Genomic DNA, 20,774 nt, shown 5'->3' with positions numbered 1-20,774 from the left:
TAGAACTACCATATGACCCAGCAATCCCACTACTGGGCATATACCCTGAGAAAACCACAATTCAAAAAGAGACATGTACCACAATGTCATTGCAGCACTAGTTACAGTAGCCAGGACATGGAACCAACCTAAATGTCCATCGACAGATGAATGGATAAAGATGTGGCATATATACAATGGAATATTACTCAGCCATAAAAAGAAACAAAATTGAGTTATCTGTAGTGAGGTGGATGGACCTAGAGATGGTCGTACAGAGTGAAGTAAGTCAGAAAGAGAAAAACAAATACTGTATGCTAACACATATAAATGGGATCTAAAAAAAAAAATGGTACTGATGAACCTAGTGGCAGGGCAGGAATAAAGACGTAGACGAAGAGAATGGACTTGAGGACATGGTTAGGAGAGGGGGAAGCTGGGGCAAAGTGAGACTAGCATCGACATATATACACTACTGAATGTAAAATAGCTAGTGGGAAGCAGCAGTATAGCACAGGGAGATAAGTTCGGTGCTTTGCAATGACCTACAGAGGGGGGATAGGGAGGATGCGAGGGAAGCTCAAGAGGGAGGGGATATGGGGACATATGTGTGCATATGGCTGATTCACTTTGGTGTACAACAGAAACTAATATAGTATTGTGAAGCAATTATACTACAATAAAGATTTTTTTTTTTTTAAAAAAAGAATGCATATGGGCTTCCCTGGTGGCGCAGTGGTTGAGAGTCCGCCTGCCGATGCAGGGGACACGGGTTCGTGCCCCGGTCCGGAATATCCCACATGCCACGGAGCGGCTGGGCCCGTGAGCCATGGCCGCTGGGCCTGCGCGTCCAGAGCCTGTGCTCCACAACGGGAGAGGCCACAACAGTGAGAGGCCCGCTTACCGCAAAAAAAAAAAAAAAAAAAAAGAATGCATAGTGGAGGAAGGAGAGGATGAGTACTAAATGAAGCCTTCAGATCAAATGCAGCAATAGATGCTGTAGTTCTTCCAACACACCTCCCTCAGGAAGCAAGTTTCCCCTCAGAAAGAGAGGCCCATGGGCAGCATGGAGGAGGTGCTCCCTGTACAGTACAGAGAAGTAGGTCTGCATGGCACAATAGGTGGACTATGGCAGCTATGAGCTCTCAGGTCTCTGACTCCAGGGACCATAACTGACTGTAGGCCTCTGCTGTTGTGCTTGGAAATTCATCCTTATGTTTGTGCCAAGGCCATGCTTCCCTAGCCAGTGACTGAGCACAGCAAGGATACTAAGGTAGGCCCCTTCCTGGGAGACCTGTTGCTCTTCTTATGGAGACTTCAGCTGGAAGGCTACCTGATGGCCTGGAAAAGTTTTCTTAGAACTGCATGGCTGTCTAAGCATTCCCCCCTTCCTCTCTTCCTCCCTTTATCCCTCCCTCCCTCCCTCCCTCCTGTCCTTCCTTTCTCCTTCCCTCCCTCCCTCTCTCCTTTCCTTCTCTCCTTCCTTCTTCCCTTCTTTCCTCCCTTCTTCCCTTCTTTCCTCCCTTCCTTCCTTCCTTCTCTCCTTCACTCAGGGTCAGAGCTGTACTGCAGTCTGACAGATCTCCCAGCCTTCTCTGGCTCCCTACCCATTTTCTCTCTCAAAGACATTTCCCTTAATAAATTCCTTGCACATTTAATCCTGTCTTGATGTCTGCTTTTCAGAGGACCCAGGAAATGAACTAACTACCAATCAGCCATCCATTCATCTATTTGTATAGAACCCTGAGTTTATTCCGATTCCCTCAATTTCACTCTATTACCATAGGGTTCATTCTAGCCTTCTTCCTTTCCATATTTGAACTCATTTCTGACAGTGAGAAATCTAGAAATTATTCACATATGTTTACTAAGTTTCTCTGTCTTAGAATGCACAAAAGGTAGTTTCAGAATTACTAACTTGGGCTTCCCTGGTGGCGCAGTGGTTGAGAGTCCGCCTGCCGATGCAGGAGACACGGGTTCATGCCCCGGTCCGGGAAGATCCCACATGCCGCGGAGCGGCTGGGCCCGTGAGCCATGGTCGCTGAGCGTGCGCGTCCGGAGCCTGTGCTCCGCAATGGGAGAGGCCACAACAGTGAGAGGCCCGCGTACTGCAAAAAACAAAAACAAAAACAAAAACAGAATTACTAACTTGCTCCATGGCAAAAAGCAAACTAACAAACTAGAGTTTAAAACTTGCTTACAGATATTTTGGATTTAACACCAAATGCAAAGGCAATAAGCACAAAAGTAAACAAGTGGGACTACATCAAACTAAAAAGCTTCTGCACAGAAAACAAAACCATCAACAAAATGAAAAGGCAACCTATGGAGTAGGAGAAAATGTTTGCAAATCATATATCTGATAAGGGGTTAATATTGAAAAAATATAAGGAACGCATCAAACTCAATAGCAAAAAACCAAATAACCCAATTAAAAAATGGGCAAAGGGGCAAACTATTATGTATAGAATGGATAAAAAACAAGGTCCTACTGTACAGCATACGGAACTGTATTCAATATCCTGTGATAAACCATAATGGAAAAGAATACAGAAAAGAATGTATATATATGTATAACTGTCACTTTGCTGTACAGCAGAAATTAATACAACATTGTAAATCAACCATACTTCAATAAAATAATGGGCAAAGGTTCTGAATAGATATTTCTCCAAAGAAAACATACAAATGACCAACAGGTACGTGAAAAGGTGCTCAATGTTATTAATCATCAGAGAAATGCAAATCAAAACCACAATGAGATATCAACTCACACCTGTTATTTAGTTCGTGATTTCAGTTATGGGCTAATTCCATTGCCAAGGGAAGTGCCAGACTGATCCATAGCCTAAACTGGAACCCATATCCAAGATTAGACCTGCTGACCAATCCTATTTCAGTGTATGTGCTGCCAAAGCAAGCACTGGCCAATCCTAGCATGTCAGTTCAGAAACCAGTTTACAATCCAGCCAGAATCCCAGCCAGTACCATCGCAGTATAATGTTGTACCCAGAGTTGTGTCGACACAGATAGACAAACATGTCCTCAGCTAAGAGATCAGTCCAACTCAGAACATAGTTATGTGCCAGTCCACCTTGACGTAGAAACCAAACAACCCAGATTAGGGCCAAGGCCTGGTTTCTGATGGCCCAGAACCCAAAATATGCTAGCTCATTCCCAGACTCATTCATTCATTAATTTATTCAACAAGGCTTTAGTGCAGGCCTACTAGGCTTCAGGCACTGTGGTAAGTGTTCACGCTTATCTGGGCATGGGAGGATTCCAGAGAGGCTTGCATCAATCACCCTAGTGGTGTAAATGCAGGGTCCAGCTCCTCTTCCTGTTGTGGTCAACACTTCCAGACTAGTGTCATCAGATAAATTTTCACAGATTTTTCTCATGACATCATATTCTGCTTAATCCCCTTATGGCAATTTTTAAGAAATGATTATTTACTTATTTGGTTGCACCAGGTCTTAGTCGTGGCAGACAGTCTTCTTAGTTGCGGCAGGCAGGCTTCTTAGTTGCGGCTCGCTGGCTCCTTAGTTGTGGCATGAGAACTCTTAGTTGCAGCACGCATGTGGGATCTAGTTCCCTGACCAGGGATCGAACCCGGGCCTCCTGCATTGGGCGCACGGAGTCTTAACCACTGCGCCACCAGGGAAGTCCCCCCCATAACCTTTTGACCTAGTAGATTTCTATACTTGCTTATGACCATTCATTCAACACATTTATTAAATATCTTTAGATTGCTAGGCCCTGGAGAAACAAAAATACTGCCTTTAAGTAAGTCACCGTCTTTAATTCTACCCAAGGAGATTAATAAATTAAAAAAAACTACTGCAGTTCTAAAATAAAGGTATAAGTTCTTTAATAAAGGTATCTTCAAAATTCTATGAGAGCCTAATAAACGAGTTGTTTCTTTTCTTTCTTTTTTTTTTTGGCCACGCCATGCGGCATGTGGGATCTTAATTCCCCGACCAGGGATTGAACCCGTGATCCCCCTTCATTGGAAGCATGGAGTCTTAACTGCTGCACCACCCCAAAGTCCCAGAGTTTTTTTTTTTAATGCTAGGAAGGTATAGTTAGAGAAAGTGATTTCTCTACTGTTCTTTGAAAAATGACTATTTTAGTGAGAGAGAAAAACATTACAAGAAAAGAAGCAGTCTGTGCCAAGGCATGCAGGCAGTGAGGAGAATAGGATGCCCCAAGGACAAACAGTTGGTGATGCTATGGAATGTCTTATTCTTTGGAGACATGATGGTTTATACCACTTAGGGATAATGAGATTTGTTCTAAACTTGACCCATGGATGTTTGACACAAAGGACACTCGACAATATACAAATATATAATAAAAATTATGTCAACATTAGTGAATTTGGGAGGAAAGTATCTTATGAATTAAATTCCATCGATCCAGTTTAATTCCTTGATTAATACATAGACTGCATAATGGAGGCAAAATCCTCTGAGGTCAGAGTGGCAGGATCAGAAAGAATATTATTGGGATTAAAAGGGCAGGATATAAACATCCTGCTGCTTCTACTCTTGCCACAATGAATTTTCCAAGGTCTCTATACCTTATGTCATAGATTACCTTCCCCTCCTACAACATTGACTCACCTCTTTGTTATATGGAATTCCCCAAACTAGTGTCACAAACTTAAAAGCCTACAAGTGCTAGGTGGATAATATGAGTAAAGCTGGCTAAGTGGGATTGTAAACTAATAAGTATCTGCCTTGTCCAAAGAGGGAAGCTGTTACTTTGCTCCAGCCAGTTGTTGCCATGTAGGAATACAGGCTAAGGACTGTCAGAACTCCAATATTTTCAAGAGAGAAGCCAGAAATCCTGATTTTTATTATGGGAACTTGTGACTTGGTAACTAGTTGGAAAAAACCCCAACCCTATAAGCAGGTCAAACAACATGTCTATGGGTCTGATTCTACCCCTGGGCACCAGTTGGTTAACTTTTTTAGTTTTCTATGATATCATACTTAAAGGAATGAAGGACTGTTCCATCTCCTGACATTACTGGATTCCCAAATAAGGACTCAACCTCTTTCTCTTGTGAAGAACTATTTTGTACCACCCTCTAGTAATTGCAGTTTGCCCATTCCTTTAAGCATCAAGTTTTATGCTTAAAACCTCTCTTGTGATAACGTGAACTATACCAACAATCTTCCCCTCCATTCTTGAATTTCCCTGGCCACACCCTACCCTTTATGACCTCATGAATTGCCCTACCACCTTGGAATGACAACCCATGCCTCCATACCATTGCAATCATTTGCCTATTTCTTTGTATCATGCCCCATGATATCATGTATTAACCTCATTCAGGACTGCAACATAGGATGGGAAGTGGGAAGATAAAATCTGTATGGCATCACAAAAGCATGAGGTTGCTTGGGAAACTTCATGATGTCATAAGAAAATTTCTACATTAAAAGGATCATAGGGACTTCCCTGGTGGCGCAGTGGTTAAGAGTCTGCCTGCCAATGCAGGGGACATGGGTTCGAGCCCTGGTTTGGGAGGATCCCACATGCTGCGGAGCAACTAAGCCTGTGTGCCACAACTACTGAGCCTCCGCTCTAGAGCCCGTGAGCCACAACTACTGAGCCCGGGTTTCACAACTACTGAAGCCCGCGCGCCTAGAGCCCGTGCTCCGCAACAAGAGAAGCCATGACAATGAGAAGCCCACACACCGCAACAAAGAGTAGCCCCTGCTCACCACAACTAGAGAAAGCCCGCGCGCAGCAACAAAGACCCAACAGAGCCAAAAATAAATAAATAAATAAATAATAAAATAAAATAAAATGGGCAAAGGCCTTGAATAAACATCTCTCTAAAAAAAAAGAAGATCATAAAAGTTAGAGAAGGATGTGTAAATACTGTGATTTAGATCTCATTAGAGTGAGTAAAAAGTATAAATTCAGTTTTCCAAGTATTTCAGGCAAACATCTATCATAGTGAAGTTTTACAGGAGATCTCTAAAGAGATTCTGCTTTCTGGATATACTGTTTATTCTTTAGGGGGAGTGAGAGGTTATCTTTTTTTTAACTTCATAAAGTGAAAATCTAGTGATTGGGAATAAGATTTATATAACTACAGTCATTGCACATTATAAGGTTTTTTGCTGAACAGAAAAAAAAATTATGAATGTAGCACACAATATTTATTTGATAACATTCCTTACGGCAGCATGACTGAATTTTTTTCTCACTAAATTCTTGTAATCTATGGAACACATACTTCATACTACTTTGTTTCTAGTTTCTTCTTTTTTTTTTTTTTAGGATTCCTAAGTGGGAGTAAAATTATCATTCTTAGGATGCTATAAAACTTTTTGGGTAGAGATAGTCTAATTTTTAAAGTATGGGACTCTTTAAATTATTGTCATTGTAACATGGATCTAGATATTGTTTTTACTGTCTATTGATTTACTCTTATTAATATTTGTCTCCTATGCGATGATCACTAATATCAGCAGGCAGAGGACACAATTTCCATTCTCCTTATAAAGGAAAAAAAAGATAAAAACAAGAATCAAATCCCTTTGTCAAAATACTGAGAAAAAACATCCCCAACAACATGAATACCTAAGATAATTAGGTGATTGTCCTTTCATTCACTCATTCATTCAACAAATATGTACTGACTGCCTACTATATGTATCAGACACTGTGCTAGGCTCTGGGTAAATGGTGAAAAACAAATCAAATATGGTCTATACTCTCATGGATCTTCTGGTCTAGTGAAAGAGACAGACAAAAAACAATTAAGGAAAGAAGTGCATATATATGTATACCTATATATGTAAATGAATTTCACATATATGTAAATGTATATATACATATTATTATGGAGAATAATGGGAAGGAGGAGAGGAAAATTCCTTTAGGTTGAGTAGTCAGAGTGGGTTTTTCTGAGGCAATGGCAAGCTGAGTACAAGTGAAGAGGGATCCGGCCATGTAAAATGTAGGGGAAATAGTGGTCTACCAAAGGGGGTATACTTGAGCAAAGGCCTTAGCTGGGAATGGTTTCTAAGAACAACAACAATAAAAAATCAACATGGCTAGAGCAGAAGCAAAAAGAACTACAAGTCTGCAACCTGTGGAACAAAAACCACATCCACAGAAAGACAGAAAAAATGAAAAGGCAGAGGACTATGTACCAGATGAAGGAACAAGATAAAACCCCAGAAAAACAACTAAATGAAGTGGAGATAGGCAACCACCCAGAAAAAGAATTCAGAATAATGATAGTGAAGATGATCCAGGTCCTTGGAAAAAGAATGGAGACAAAGATTGAGATGATGCAAGGAATGTTTAACAAAGACCTAGAAGAATTAAAGAACAAACACCTAGAAGAATTAAAGAACAAACAGACATTAACAATACAATAACTGAAATGAAAAATACACTGGAAGGAATCAATATCAGAATAACTGCGGCAGAAGAAAGGATAAGTGACCTGGAAGACAGAGTGATGGAATTCACTGCCGTGGAACAGAATAAAGAAAAAAGAATGAAAAGAAATGAAAACAGTCTGAGACCTCTGGGACAACATTAAACGCAACAATATTCACATTATAGGGGTCCTAGAAGAAGAAAAGAGAGAGAAAGGACTGAGAAAATATTTGAAGAGATGACAGTCAAAAACTTCCCTAACATGGGAAAGGAAATAGCCACTCAAGTTAAGGAAGCACAGAGTCCCAGGCAAGATAAACCCAAGGAGAAACACGCTGAGACACATAGTAATCAAACTGACAAAAATTAAGGACAAAGAAAATTATTGAAAGCAACAAGGGAAAAATGACAAATAACATACAAGGGAACTTCCATAAGGTTAAAGGCTGATTTCTCAGCAGAAACTCTACAAGCCAGAAGGGAGTGGCATGATATACTTAAAGTGATGAAAGGGAAGAAACTACAACCAAGATTACTCTACCTGGCAAGGAACTCATTCAGATTCGATGGAGAAATCAAAAGCTTTACAGACAAGCAAAAGCTAAGAGAATTCAGGACCACCAAACCACCTCTACAACAAATGCTAAGGGAACTTCTCTAAGTGGGAAACACAAGAGAAGAAAAGGACCTACAAAAAAAAAAAAACCAATTAAGAAAATGGTAATAGGAACATACATATTGATAATCACCTTAAATGTGAATGGATTAAATGCTCCAACCAAAAGACACAGGCTCACTGAATGGATACAAAAACAAGACCCATATATGTGGTGTCTACAAGAGACCCACTTCAGAACTAGGGACACATACAGACTGAAAGTGAGGGAATGGAAAATGATATTCCATGCAAATGGAAATCAAAAGAAACCTGGAGTAGCAATACACATATCAGATAAAATAGACGTTAAAATAAAGACTATTACAAGAGAAAAAGAAGGACACTACATAATGATCAAAGGATCAATCCAAGAAGAAGATATAACAATTATAAATATATATGCACCCAACATAGGAGCACCTCAATACATAAGGCAACTGCTAACAGCCCTAAAAGAGGAAATCGACAGTAACACAATAATAGTGGGGGACTTTAACACCTCACCTACACCAATGGACATATCATCCAGACTGAAAATTAATAAGGAAAAACAAGCTTTAAATGACACAATAGATAGATTTAATTGATATTTATAGGACATTCCATCCAAAACCAGCAGATTACATTTTCTTCTCAAGTGCACATGGAACATTCTCCAGGATAGATCATATATTGGGTCACAAATCAAGCCTCAGAAAATTTAAGAAAATTGAAATCATATCAAGCATCTTTTCTGACCACAGCGCTATGAGATTAGAAATAAACTACAGGGCAAACAACGTAAAAAACACAAACACATGAGGCTAAAAAATACACTACTTAATAACCAAGAGATCACTGAAGAAATCAAAGAGGAAATCAAACAACACCTAGAGACAAATGACAACAAAAACGCGATGATCCAAAACCTATGGGATGCAGCAAAAGCAGTTCTAAGAGGGAAGTTTATAGCAATGCAAGCCTACTTCAAGAAATAAGAAAAATCTCAAATAAACAATCTAACCTTACACCTAAAGGAACTAGAGAAAGAAGAACAAACAAAACCCAAAGTTAGTAGAAGGAAAGAAATCATAAAGATCAGAGCAGAAATAAATGAAATAGAAACAAAGAAAACAATAGCAAAGATCAATAAAACTAAAAGCTGGTTCTTTGAGAAGATAAACAAACTGATAACCCTTTAGCCAGACTCATCAAGAAAGAGAGGGAGAGGACTCAAATCAATAAGATTAGAAATGAAAAAGAAGTTACAATGGACACTGCAGAAATACAAAGCATCATAAGAGACTACTACAAGCAAATCTATGCCAATAAAATGGACAACTAGGAAGAAACGGACAAATTCTTAGAAAGGTATAACCTTGCAAGACTGAACCAGGAAGAAACAGAAAATATGAACAGACTAATCACAAGTAATGAAATTGAAAGTGTGATTAAAGATCTTCCAAAAAACAAAAGTCCAAGACCACCATCACCCTGATACCCAAACCAGACAAAGATATTACAAAAAAAGAAAATTACAGATCAATATCACTGATTACTATAGATGCAAAAATCCTCAGCAAAATACTAGCAAACAGAATCCAACAACACATTAAAAGGATCATACACCATGATCAAGTGGGATTTATCCCAGGGATGCAAGTATTCTTCACTATATGCAAGTCAATCAATGTGATACACCATATTAGCATATTGAAGTATAAAAACCATATGATCATCTCAATAGATGCAGAAAAAGCTTTTGACAAAATTCAACACCCATTTATGATAAAAACTCTCCAGAAAGTGGGCATTAAAGGAACCTAACTCAACATAATAAAGGCCATATATGACAAACCCACAGCAAACATCATTCTCAATGGTGAAAATCTGAGAGCATTTCCTCTAAGATTAGGAACAAGACAAGGATGTCCACTCTCACCACTATTATGAAACATAGTTTTGGAAGTCCTAGTCATGGCAATCAGAGAAGAAAAAGAAATAAAAGGAATACAAATTGGAAAAGAAGACATAAAACTGTCACTGTTTGCAGATGGCATGATACTATACACAGAAAATCCTAAAGATGCCACCAGAAAACTACTAGAGCTAATCAATGAATTTGGTAAAGTTGCAGGATACAAAATTAATGCACAGAAGTCTCTTGCATTCCTATACACTAAGAACGAAAGATCAGAAAGAGAAATTAAGGAAACAATCCCATTCACCATTGCAACAAAAAGAATAAAATACCTAGGAATAAACCTACCTAAGGAGGTAAAAGACCTGTACTCAGAAAACCAGAAGACACTGATGAAATAAATCAAAGATGACACAAACAGATGGAGAGATATACCATGTTCTTGGATTGGAAGAATCAATACTGTGAAAATGACTATACTACCCAAAGCAATCTACAGATTCAATGCAATCCATATCAAATTACCAATGGCAATTTTTACAGAACTAGGACAAAAAATCTTAAAATTTGTATGGAGACACAAAAGACCCCTAATAGCCAAAGCAATCTTGAGGGAAAAAAACGGAGCTGGAGGAATCAGGCTCTCTGACTTCAAACTATACTACAAAGTTACAGTAATCAAGACAATATGGTACTGACACAAAAACAGAAATATAGATGAATGGAACAGGATAGAAAGCCCAGAGATAAACCCACGTACCTATGGTCAACTAATCTATGACAAAGGAGGCAAGGATATACAATGGAGAAAAGACAGTCTCTTAATAAGTAGTACTGGGAAAACTGGATAGCTACATGTAAAAGAATGAAATTAGAACATTCCCTAACACCATACACAAAAATAAACTCAAAATGGATTAAAGACCTAAATGTAAGACAGGACACTATAAAACTCTTAAAGGAAAGCATAGGAAGAACACTCTTTGACATAAATCACAGCAAGATCTTTTTTCACCCACCTGCTAGTAATGGAAATAAAAACAAAAATAAACAAATGGGACCTAATGAAACTTAAAAGCTTTTTCACAGCAAAGGAAACTATAAACAAGATGAAAAGATAACCCTCAGAATGGGAGAAAATATTTGCAAACGAATCGACGGACAAAGGATTAATCTCGAAAATATATAAACAGCTCATTTGGCTCAATATTAAAAAAACAAACAACCCAATTCAAAAATGGGCAGAAGACCTAAATAGACGTTTCTCCAAAGAAGACATACAGATGGCCAAGAAGCACATGAAAAGCTGCTCAACATCATTAATTATTAGAGAAATGCAAATCAAAACGACAATGAGGTATCACCTCACACCAGTTAGAATGGGCATTATCAGAAAATCTACAAACAACAAATGCTGGGGAGGGTGTGGAGAAAAGGGAACCCTCCTGTACTGTTGGTGGGAATGTAAACTGATACAGCCACTATGGAGAACAGTATGGAGGTTCCTTAAAAAACTAAAAATAGAATTACCATATGATCCAGCAATCCCACTACTGGGCATATACCCAGAGAAAACCGTAACTCAAAAAGACACATGCACCCGAATGTTCATTGCCTCACTATTTACAATAGCCAGATCATGAAAGCAACTTAAATGCCCACTGACAGACAAATGGATAAAGAAGATGTGGTACATACATACAATGGAATATTACTCAGCCATAAAAGGAACGAAATCAGGTCATTTGTAGAGTCGTGGATGGACCTAGAGACTGTCACACAGAGTGAAGTATGTCAGAAAGAAAAACAATTATCATATATTAACACATATATGTGGAATCTAGAAAAATGGTGCAGATGATCAGTTTGCAAGGCAGAAATAATAGACACAGATGTAGAGAACAAACATATGGACACCGAGGGAAAGTGGGGTGGGGGTGTGGTGGTGGGATGAATTGGGAGATTGGGATTGACATATATATACTAATATGTATAAAATCGATAAGTAATAGGAGCCTGCTGTATAAAAAATAAATAAAATTCAAAAATCAAACAAAAAATCAACATGGCTAGAGTATAGTGATTGAGAAGGATGGTAGTGAGAAATAAGGTTGAATGGAGAGCTAGGAGACCTTAAGAAGGAGCTTGATAGATACAGCAAGGAGTTTGGAATAGAAGCCATTGTTTTCAAGTAGAGCAGTGCTATGTTTTAAAGATCACCCCAACTGCTGTGTGGAGAATGGAATATAGGTGATCAGAGTGGGTGTAGGACACTACTTTAGAGGCTATCTGCAGTATTCCAGTGAGAAATGATGACTTGGACTGGGTTGGTAGCAGCAGAGAGAGAAGTAGATTATGTATTTCGGAGTAGAGTCAACAGAACTTGCTGATGAATTAGATATGTAATATGAAGGAACATTAAGAATCAGGAATGACTCATAGGGTTTGGCTTGAACAACAGGTGCATTCCATTTACTGAAATGAAAAAGATAGAGTGCTAATAGGTTCTCTGGGAAGCAGATGCTGACACAGAGTTAGGTGTGCAAAAAGTTTCTCAGGGAATAACACTTGTAAAAGGAAAAGAGGCAGAAGCATAGTTGTATAGAGAGAGGTTGCAAGCATGATGCAAACCTGACAAAGTCTCTGCCAGCCCAGTGGGGAGTACCAGAGCACAGACTGCTAGTTAGTAGAGTTCTGTGTTGGACTAGGTCCTTGTACTACCACCTTGCTCATTCATTGGCTGGGAGCCTCCCCAAGAACAGTATGCCATTAGTTATACCCCAAGAAGAGTGTAACTGGCTCTAAAGGTGAGGTGGACCCTGAAACAGGTAAGAGCTGGAATCTGTCAGTTAACCACATTCCTCACAGCTGGGCAGGCAGTCCTTCCTTGAAGGGGGATGTAAGTAAGCACATCTCCATGTCCACCACAGGGAACAACAGGTAGGAAAAGATCAAGAATTCAGTTTTCGATAGGAGCGGGGCTAAGACAGTTAATTAGATCATTCATTCATCAAATATTTATTGAGCTTCTATAATAGACCATTCAAATGGAAATGTCAGGTGCATAGTTGGTAGCGAGTTCACAAGAGATGTTTGGGCCTGAAATATTTGAGAATTAGCATTTATATGATATTTAAGGTCACAGATTGGCTGGCATCACCTACTAAGAGACAAAATGGTTTTTAACCCTGAGAAATATCACTTCTCTAGGGACTGTCTGGAGGCAATTTGGGTCGTCACACTGACTAAGGGGACAAGGGGGACACTACTGGCATTTAGTGGGTAGGGTCTAGGAGTCTAAAACATCCTGAAATACATGGGAAATTCTACTCAGTGAAGAAGTGTCCAACATAAAATGCCAATAGAGCCTGGGTGGAAAAATTGGCTGTAGACAGAGAAGTGGTCCCAGAACCAAGCCTTGGGACATTCCAACTCTTAGAAGTTGGGTAATGGAGAAGAAGCTGGCAAAGGAGACCAAAAAAAGAGTACCTAGAAAGGTAGAAGGAAGACTAGAAGTGAGTGGTGTCAGATGCCAAGAGTGCAGAGTGTTTCAAGGAGAGAGGCAGGTCAGCAGCAAAGAATGTTGCTGAGCAGTTGAATATGATGAGGACAGAAAAGTGTCCACTCAAAGGAGAGCTTAATACTGTAAGAGCCATCTCAGAGGAGTGGTGGAGATGGAAGCCAGATGGGCACAAGCTGAGAGTAAAGGGAGGGGAGCAAGCAGAGAAAGGAAATTTTTAAAGGAATTTGAATAAACAATAAGCAGAGAAACAAGATGGAGGATGATTTGGGGTCAAGGGAAGGATTTTATTTCAAATATTTTATTATCAAAGTTTTAAACATGCAAGAAGTTGAAAGAATATCACAGTAAATCTCACTAAGTTCTATCATTAACATTTTACTATGCTTGCTTTATCATATATATATTTTTTTTTATGTGGACTATTTTTAAAGTCTTTATTGAATTTGTTGCAATATTGCTTCTGTTTTATGTTTTGGTGTTTTGGCCGTGAGGCATATGGGATCTTAGCTCCCTGACCAGGGATCGAACCCACACCGCCTGCGTTGGAAGGCAAGGACTGCCACGGACGTCCCTATCATATCTTTTTATATATCCATAAGGAAGGAATTTCTAAAGATGAAAAACACTCCTAGAGCATGTTTGTATGCCTACAGTGTGATTCAACAGGTACGGAAGATTAATGAAAAAAGAAAGAAAGGGAATAACCAAGTGAGAAATGAAGCCCTTGAGAACTGAGGGAGGGGAACAGGATTCAGAGTACAGGTAAAGGGATTGCCTTTTGTTGTTACAGAGGGAAAAAAGAGCAAATGGTTACAGAATCATGGTGGTTTGTGGATTCAACTCAAAATGGATTAAAGACATGAATATAAGACCTGAAACCATAAAACTCCTAGAAGAACTTCAACATAGGTGGTAAGTTCCTGAACATCAATCTTGTTGATGATTTTTTGGATTTGAAACCAAAAGCAAAGGTAATAAAAGCAAAAATAAACAAGAGGGACTACATCAAATTAAAAAGCTTTTGCACTGCAAAGTAAAACATCAACAAAATGAAAAGGCAACCTATGGAATGGGGGAAAATATTTGCCAATCCTATATCTGATAAGGGGTTAATATCCAAAAATAAAAAGAACTCATACAACTCAATAATAAAAAACCAAATAATCCAATTTAAAAATGGGCAAAGGACTGGAATAAACATTTTTTCCAAAGAAGATATTCAAATGGCCAACAGGTACATGAAAAGGTGCTCAACATCACTAATCTTCAGGGAAATGCAAATCAAAACCATAATAAGATATCACTTCACACCTGTGAGTATGGCTGTTACCAAAAAGACAAGAAATAAGTGTTGGTTCAGTATCCTATGATAAACCATAATGGAAAAGGATATATATATATATATATACATAAAAGAATGTATATGTATGGGTAACTGACTCACTTTGCTGTACAGCAGAAATTAACCCAACATTGTAAATCAACTGTACTTCAATAAAAAATAAAAAAGAAATGTGTTGATATGGATGTGGAAAAAAGGGAACCCTAGTGCACCATTGGTGGGAATGTAAGTTCATACAGCCACTATGGAACACGGTATGGAGTTTCCTCAAAAAATTAAAAATAGAATTACCATATGATCCAGCAATTCCACTGCTGGATATTTATCCAAAGGAAATGAAAATCCTAACTTGAAAAGATACCTGCATCCCTGTGTTCACTGCAGCATTATTTACAATAACCATGACATAGAAGCAACCTAAGTGTCCATCAGTGAATGAATGGATAATGAAAATGTGATATATATCTATATCACATTTTCATAATATATATATAATTATATATATATATATATGCATACGCAAGATGGAATCTCCACCACTCCTCTGAGATGGCTTTTACAGTATTAAGCTCTCCTTTGAGTGGACACTTTTCTGTCCTCATCTTATTCAACTGCTCAGCAGCATTCTTTGCTGCTGACCTGTCTCTCTCCTTGAAAGACTTTGCACTCTTGGCACATATATATATATATATATATATATGAATATTATTTAGCCATTAGAAAAAGAAGAAAGTCCTGCCATTTGTGACAACACGGATGAATGCTGATGGCATTATGCTAAGTGAAATAAGTCAGAGAAAGACAAATACCATGTGATCTCACTATATATGGAATCTAAAAAACAAAAATAAAAACATGAACTCATAGATACAGAGAACAGATTGGTGGTTGCCAGAGGCAGTGGGTGGACAGTGGGTGAAATGGGTGAAGGTGGTCAAAAGGTACAAACTTCCAATTATAAAATAAATGATCCTAGGGATGTAAAGTACAGCATGGTGACTATATGGTTTATTATATTTTAATTTAATTAAAACAATTTTTAAATTGTGGTATAGTTGATTTACAATGTTGTGTTAGTTTCACATGTACAGCAAAGTGAATCTGTTATACATATACATGTATCCAGTCTTTTTTAGATTTCTTCCCATGTAGGCCATTACAGAGTATTGAGTAGAGTTCCCTGTGCTATACAGTAGGTTCTTATTAGTTATCTATTTTATATATAGTAGTGTGTTTATGTCAATCCCAATCTTCCAATTTATCCCTTCCCCCCCTTATACCCTGGTAACCGTAAGTTTATTTTCTACACCTGTAACTCTATTTCTGTTTTGTAGATAAGTTCATTTGTACCCTTTTTTTAGATTCCACATATAAGTGATATCATATGATGTTTGTCTTTCTCCATCTGACTTACTTCACTTAGTATGACAATCTCTAGGTCCATCCATATTGCTGCAAGTGGCATTATTTCGTTCTTTTTTATGGCTGAGTAACATTCCATTGTATATATGTACCACATCTTCTTTATCCATTCCTCTGTTGACGGACATTTAGGTTGCTTCCATGTCCTGGTTATTGTAAATAGTGCTGCAATGAACACTGGGGTGCATGTATCTTTTCGAATTATGGTTTTCTCTGGATATATGCCAAGGAGTGGGATTGCTGGATCATATGGTAGCTCTACTTTTAGTTTTTTAAGGAACCTCCATACTATTCTCCATAGTGGTTATACTGGTTTACATTCCCACCAGCAGTGTAGGAGGGTTCCCTTTTCTCCACACCCTCTCCAGCATTTATCATTTGTAGATTTTTTTGATGGTGGCCATTCTGACCAGTGTGAGTGATACCTCATTGTAGTTCTGATTTGCATTTCTCTAATAACTTGTGATGTTGAAGCATCTTTTCACGTGCTTTTTAACCATTTGTATGTTTTCTTTGGAGAAACGTCTATTGAGATCTTCTGCCCATTTTTTTTGATTGGGTTGTTTGTTTTTTTGATATTGAGCTGCATGTGATGTTTGTATATTTTGGAGGTTCATCCCTTGTAGGTTGCTTTGCTTGCAATTATTTTCTCCTATTCTAATGGTTGTCTTATGGTTTCCTTTGCTGTGCAAAAGCTTTTAAGTTTAATTAGGTTTTTACTTTAATTTTTATTGGAGTATAGTTGATTTACAATGTTGTGTTAGTTTTACGTGTACAGCAAAGTGAATCAGTTATACATATACATATATCCATCTTTTTTAGATTCTTTTCCCATATAGGTCCTTACAGAGTATTGAGTAGAGTTCCCTGTGCTATACAGCTGGTCCTTTATGTAGTGTGAAATACTGTATTTCACATTTGAAAGTTGCTAAAGAGAGTAAATCTTAAGTCTCAGCACAAGAAAAAACAATTGTATCTATGTGTGGTGATAGACATTAACTAGACATATTGTGGTGATCATTTTGCAATATATACATATTGAATATGTAATATTGAAACATTATGTTGTATACTTGAAACTAATATAAATGATATATGTCAATTATATCTCAATAAAATAAAGAAAAAAAAGGCTGATGTGATGAAGTTTGATCTAGGAACTAGCAATACTGCTAGTATTGCTAGTATTGCTAGTATTGCAACACTAGGGTATCACTCTAGTGTTTGTTAGAAATGCAGGCTGATGGGATGAAGTTTGATCTAGGGACTAGCAATACTAGTATTGCTAGTACTGCTAGTATTGCAACACTAGGGTATCACCCTAGTGTTTGTTAGAAATGCGAATCTCAGGCCTCATTGTAGATCTACTGAATCAGAATCTGCATTTTAATAAGACCCCCCAGGTAATCTGTATGCACATTAAAGTTTGAGAAGCAATGGATTAGGGGATTTGACGAAGGTGAACATTTTTGCAGTCGGGATATTGACAAATGATTCTGGGTGAATTATCAAGATCAAAGGTTAGCAATTTTTTTTTTGTAAAGAGTCAGGTAGTAAATATATTTGGCTTTGAGGGCCATAGATTCTCCATTACAACCACTCAACCTTGCCCTTGTAATTCAAAAGCAATCAGAGACAATACATAGGCAAATGAGCGTGGCTGTTGAGAATGGCTGTGTTCCAATAAAACTATTTACAAAAACAGGCAGTTGGGTGATTTGGCCCAAGGGCCTAGTTTGCTGACCACTGACCTAGATCGTAATAAAACTGTTACGTCTTGGTGCCCATGTACAGTGTACTGTGGTTTTCCTCTTTCTGATTACTTACTGTCTCTTGTAAGTACTCCTGCCTCCCTCTCCCCCATTCTGAACACAGTGAAGAACTTGGCCAAGTGATGTCCTGTGGGATCCTAGAAGTGAGAAGGAGAAAATTGAAGTGTTAAAAAGCCAGAATCTCCCTGACACCTTTTTTTTTTTTCCTGGAAGACCAAGGTATGGGGCAGGCTGCACATCAGCTGGTTCTCTGGAGTTGTTTCCCTTTTATTTTCTCCTGGCCTCCAGTAAACTCATTTTGAGCTTTTCCTCTGAGCCAAGAAAAATCAAGCAAAGATATTTTATCCTTGCTTAGACCAGGTTGAGCAATAGCCCCTTGATGGCAGTGGCAGTGTTAATCAGAGAGGAGTTCAGAGGTAACAGGCTGGGGGCTTGCAGGGGTGGAGGGGGCAGAGAAATAATATTTATTGAGCATCTCTTCTCTAACAGTTTACATACATCCTTTGAACCCTTACCGTAAGTTCAATATTATGCTCCCAGGTTACAGATGGAGAAACTGAGACTAATATTGTATCAGACATTAATATAGCACTTACTATGTGCCAGGCACTGCTCTGCTTTACAAATATAAACACATTCAATCCTCACAAGTCTATGAGGTGGGAACTATTATTGCCTCCATGTTATAGGTGAGGAAGCTATGCTATGGAGAGAGGTTAAGTAACTTGCCAGAAGATACTCTACTAATAAAGACAGAACTGAGTTTTTAATCCAGGCAGGGCTGGGACCCAGGTCTGGCTCCAAAGTCTTGTTTTTTCCCTCTCCAAGTTTGGGGTTTTACCTCTTAAGTAATAACATTTCCTTATAAGTCCCTCACATGAGCTCATAGTTCCAGGGCTCACTATCAACATTCCTATTTTTCTCTACCACAAGATAGTCTTTACTAGTATAAGAGATGCTGTTGCCTGCTTTACAGGCACATGACATTCTGAAATACCTTCCTCAGTGATCTCTCCTAATCCTGAGTCTTGCTGTTTCATCTTTGTTTTCCTGTCTTTCTTGTTTTCTTCTTCTTTCACCCCAGAATATTGCTGAGAATATTGCCAGCATCTCAGCCACCAAGCTAGTGTTATTTTTTTCTTTTCATTGTGTTGTTGGACTAATCCAATTTCTCATTTTCCATTCTTCTTCTCCACTGGATTACTAGATAATAGTAATAAATAATATTTATCTAGATAAATAATCTAGATAGATTATTACAAGATCTTTCAGGGTCTCCCCTTAAAGGGTTTATCCCAATTTTTAGGGCCTAGATCAGGCACAGTGTGCTTGGCCCTTTGGTAGATAGTGGGTAATAAAAATGTGGAAGATAGCTCCTGCCTTTGATGTATTTACAGTTTAGTGTTTTCCACAGTGATGGGATGTGGTATTGTCTCCTGACCTAACAGTAACATTGCTTACTAATGGTACATAACCAATACCCCCGTATTAGTATTTCGCATGTTTTTCAAATAGAAATTTAGTCCTCCTATACCATAACCTCTTGAATATACTTTCTTTCTCTAGTGTTTTCACTTTTCAATCTCTCCATCAGAACCGAATATGATTATTTTCCTCACATTTGTCTCTGCTATTAAACCCTCAGTGAAGGCAGAGTCATAACATTCTAGGACTTTCATGATGATAAGGGAGATAGTTTGAGATTTTAAGAAAATGGACAAGTGTTTCCTCCTGAACCTTCAAAAAAGTTTAACCTCCAGGCACTGTTGTAAGTATACAGATGAGAGGTGTGTAAGAGTAAAGACTGCTGGTCTTGGAATCCAGAGACCTGAATTATAGCCGTAGCTCAGCCACTAAAGTGAGAAGGGCTAACATTTACTGAGCACTTACTATATGCCTGTCACTTTTCTATTAACTTATGCTGTAAGGAGGAGGGTACTATTATTCTCATTTTACAGACAAAGAAAGTGAGGCACAGAGCACTTAAGTAACGCTGCGAGACAAGGAATTGGTTTGACATAGGCAGTCTGGCTCCAAATTTGTGACTCAGCTACTATTCTCTATTACTTCCTGATAAAAAAGAAGCTACCATTACTAACATATATGCAACAGGTTCTATACTGGTTTTCTGGAATCTTATCTAATCTTCACTAACAACTCTGAGGTATATACTATTTTTCACAAGGGAGAAAACTAAGGCTCGGAGAAAGATGCCATTATTTGGCAGACTTAAGTTTTGAAACCAGCCTTGAGGCTCCAACAGCTTCTCTAACCCTCGACCACTAATATCTTTGAAGCTGAGTTTTCCTATCTTTAAAATGAGGGTTGTGGAGTAGATGTCTCAGTTCTATGAGAAGGGTGTGAAGAAAAGACAGATGTCCGCAGCTGGGTGTGAGACAAGGTGAAATAAAAGCAATCAAGCCATAGTGGCCCAGGGCCCAGCAAAACGGGAGTGGGTGCGGTTACAAATATGAGGAAGATTCCCGCCATGGAGGAGGCCCGGGGTGTTAGACCCAAGCGAGGCCTGTGGGCGAAAACGAGCCTAATAGCCTGTCTCTGACCAGTCCGGGAGCTGCCGGCGCGGACCAGCGGCCGAAGGGGAGGAGATACCTGGGTTTTTGTCCGCGTCCCGGGTAAGCACCTCACCCACCCAAATCCTGCTCCACAGGACTCTCCATGAAAGCCAGAGAAGGAAGGGGTGCGGCTTCTCAGCCCGCGCCGCAGAGCGCCACGTCCCTCCTGGCTCACCCTCCCCGGGGCTCCTA

The 20,774-nt window shown here is 38.8% G+C and overlaps 1 long non-coding RNA gene across 1 annotated transcript; it reads right to left on the bottom strand.

Annotated features, from left to right (window-relative positions):
• Positions 1-1,905: 1,905 nt before the first annotated feature.
• LOC132525234 (uncharacterized) lies at positions 1,906-20,758 on the bottom strand. Its single transcript, XR_009542206.1, has 3 exons — positions 20,620-20,758; positions 18,065-18,146; positions 1,906-2,087 (listed from the first exon to the last, which is right to left on the bottom strand). It is a non-coding gene; the product is annotated as an uncharacterized LOC132525234 (long non-coding RNA).
• Positions 20,759-20,774: the final 16 nt, after the last annotated feature.

This window comes from Lagenorhynchus albirostris, chromosome 9 (genome assembly GCF_949774975.1).
Source record: "Lagenorhynchus albirostris chromosome 9, mLagAlb1.1, whole genome shotgun sequence".
Lineage (NCBI taxonomy): Eukaryota > Metazoa > Chordata > Mammalia > Artiodactyla > Delphinidae > Lagenorhynchus > Lagenorhynchus albirostris.
This window is presented reverse-complemented; position numbering and strand designations above follow the sequence as displayed.